This window comes from Chrysochloris asiatica, unplaced genomic scaffold (genome assembly GCF_000296735.1).
Source record: "Chrysochloris asiatica unplaced genomic scaffold, ChrAsi1.0 scaffold00201, whole genome shotgun sequence".
In the NCBI taxonomy this organism is placed as follows: domain Eukaryota; kingdom Metazoa; phylum Chordata; class Mammalia; order Afrosoricida; family Chrysochloridae; genus Chrysochloris; species Chrysochloris asiatica.
Genome location: NW_006408719.1, coordinates 2,992,869 through 2,996,202, shown reverse-complemented (window position 1 = coordinate 2,996,202; position 3,334 = coordinate 2,992,869). Strand labels below are relative to the sequence as shown.

The 3,334-nt window shown below is 39.1% G+C and overlaps 1 pseudogene; it reads right to left on the bottom strand.

Annotated features, from left to right (window-relative positions):
- Positions 1-1,790: 1,790 nt before the first annotated feature.
- On the bottom strand, positions 1,791-2,809 carry LOC102815781 (annotated as a pseudogene).
- Positions 2,810-3,334: the final 525 nt, after the last annotated feature.

Genomic DNA, 3,334 nt, shown 5'->3' with positions numbered 1-3,334 from the left:
ACTTGATTTTCACCTTGTAACACAGTGTATTGTAACAAAATGTAACTAACTTTTAACTTTTTGTACTTCAGTGGAAAAATTGTACATTGTTTTCGCATACACATATCTCATACAACTATCTTATCCCTATGATACAAAGTGTACTTTTTAAACGTGTTAAATACCTTTTCACTTCATGTTCTTGAATAGAATTTTACATTGTTTTCTCTTTCACATAATGTATTGCATTTTTCCCATCCTTGTAATATCAAGTGTACTTTGGAAACCTATAACTACATAAACGTTAATTCAAAGAAATAAAACAAAACTGTAATTTGCTTTCTCATTTATGCAATGTATTGAGAATTTTTCTGTCCTTATAGTACTCAGTGTACTTTGAAAACATGTAAAAGTCTTTTGATTTAATGCACTGTTTCTCAGTTGTGGAATGCATAGGGAACTTTCACTTATTTGTAACACAAAGTACAGTGTGTTTACCTACAAAACTTTCGAATTCCTGTACATTGTTTTCTCAATCCAAAAGGTATAGGCAACTTTCCTATTCTTTTCACACAAAGTGCAATTTGATAACATGCAAATCTCTTTTGAATCCCTATACTTGAGTGAGGAAAATTGTATACTGTTTTCTCATTCTTACATTTATGAGGGAGTTTCAAAAGGTTTATGAAAATATTTCATTATTTTTTAATTTCATGTTTCCCACGAACTTTTTTAAGCTCCCTCTTATGTGGAAGCTTGTAACCCAAAGAGTATTATGATGAAATTTAGAACACGTTTACTTCATGTACTGAAGTGGAGAAAAACTGTATTTTTTTTTCTCATTAACAGAATATATTTGGAACTCTCCCTTCATTGTAATACAAAGCATACACTGAAAGCATGCAAAACTCTTGTGACTTCATGTTCTTTAATGGGAGAAACTACATATTGTTATCTCATTCACACATGAGATACATATTTTTATAAAATTTTAAATTATTTTACCTTTATAAACTTAAATGGGAGAAACTGTACATTCTTTTTTCATTAAAAACTGTATAGGCAACTTTCTCATCTTTATAACACAGTGTACTTTGATAACATGTAAAACATTTTTCACAGAATGTACTTAGAACTTTCCTATGTAATACTAAATATACTTTAAAACTGTGTAAGTCTCTTTCAAAGTCATACACTTCACTGACATGGTATATTGTTTTTTACATTCAAAGAATGTATAGGAAAAATGAAGTCAAAAGAGTTTTAAATTTTATCTAAGTACCCTTTGTGATTTGAGCAATTGATGGTCTGTTCCACAATCTGCCCCTGGCCTTGTTATGACTGATGATATGGAGCTATTCCATTGTCTCTTTCCATAGATGCAGTCAATTTGATTTCTGTGTATTCCATCTGGTGAGGTCCATGTGTATAATTGTCTCTTATGCTGTCTTAAGAAGGTATTTGAAAAGAACAAATCATTGATTTTGTAGAATTCTATCATGCTATCTCCAGCATCATTTCTATTACCAAGGCCATATTTTCAAACTACTGATCCTTCCTCTTTGTTCCCAACCTTTGCATTCCAATCACCAGTAATGATCAATATATCTTTTTTTTTTTTTTTGAAAAAGAAAATCAAAGATCACTTTTATGGATGTACCAATGGGGCAACTGCCAATGTGGAAGGGATGATGATAATGTTACTACAAGAAACATCAACAAAGCAAATTCAATACAAAGGTATCCAAACTGGCCATACAGTGACATGATGCCTTAATAAATTAAGGAAACCGAGGACTGCAACTGCTTTCTCATTTCATGTTCTTTACAAAGTCTTCGCCCTTCTTGATGGAGGCCTTCAGCTCGGGAATTGCCTCAGTGATCATCTTCTCTTCAAAGGAGGAGACCTTGCCGATGCCCATGTTCTTCTCTAGGCCATTTTCCCCCAGCACTAAGGGTGTGGAGAAATAGGGTGTGCACTCTGTCTCTTGTGACTTCACAAAGGAGCAGTCAATCACTCCCTGCTTCCCATTCATGGCATCCACAAGGGAGAAGACAAACTGGGCCCCTGTGTAGGCCATGGACAAGGTGGCGGAGCCTGCACCAGCTTTCGCCTTGACCACCTCGGTGCCTGCCTCCTGGATGCGCCCAGTCAGTGTTGTCAGCTGGTCTTGGGGAAAGTCCACTTTGGGGGTACACTGAGAGATCAGGGGGATGATGGTCTTCCCAGCATGTCCACCAATGACAGGGACATTAACTCGAGCTGGATACAAACCCTTCAGCTCTGCCATAAAAGTATGGCCCTGGCAATGTCCAGGGTCGTCACGTTGAATATTTTGTTGGGGTTGTACACGCCGTGCTTCTTGAAGACCTCTGCTGTGATCGGGATGATGGAGTTAACTGGATTTGCAATGACGCACACCATGGCTTCAGGACAATGCTGGGCATAGGCAGCAGCCAGGGTGGCCACGATGGTGGCATTGGTGTTGAACAGATCATCCCGCGTCATGCCTGGTTTTCTTGGGACTCCTGCTGGAATAACCACCACATCACAACCTTTCAGGCAGTCTGGCAGCTGGTCAGGTCAAAGGTAGCCTTTCACATATGCTCTGGTCTCAATGTGGCTCAGATCAGCAGCTACTCCAGGGCTGTGGGCAATATCATAGAGGGTCAGGTGGCTCACCAAGGGGCTGTTCTTCAGGAGAAGAGAAAGGGGCTGCGCAATTCCTCCAGAAGCCCCCAGCACGGCTACTTTAGCATTGTTCTGGGCAGAGAAGTTGAAGCCGTGGCGGAGAGTAGCGCCCGCAAGCCGGGCGAGGGCGGAGAGCATGGCTGGGCGGGCGGGGCGCAGGTCGGCGGGTGAAGGAGTGGGCCATCAATATATCTTGATTGCATGATTGATCAATTTCAGATTGAAGAAGTTGGTAGAATTCTTCTATTTCATCCTCACTGGCTTTAGTGCTTGGTGCATACATTTGAATTATAGTGGTATTAACTGGTCTTCCCTGTAGGTGCATGGATATTACCCTATCACAGACAGTGTTGTACCTCATGAATAATCTGGATATATTCTTTTTGACAATGAATGCAACACCATTCCTCTTCAATTTGTCATTCCTGGCATAGTAAATCATGTGGTTGTCAGATTCAAAAAGCCAATACCAGTCCATTTCAGTTCACTAATGCCTAAGATATCTATGTTTATGTGTTCCATTTAATTGTGAATAGGACTTAAAATACTTACTGATGAAGATAAAAGACCACAGCCTTCGGTGTGAATTGCATCTCAATGTATAGAAAACAAAAAATCTTCACCACTGGACCCATAAACATTTTTATTAATGGAGAAAAGATT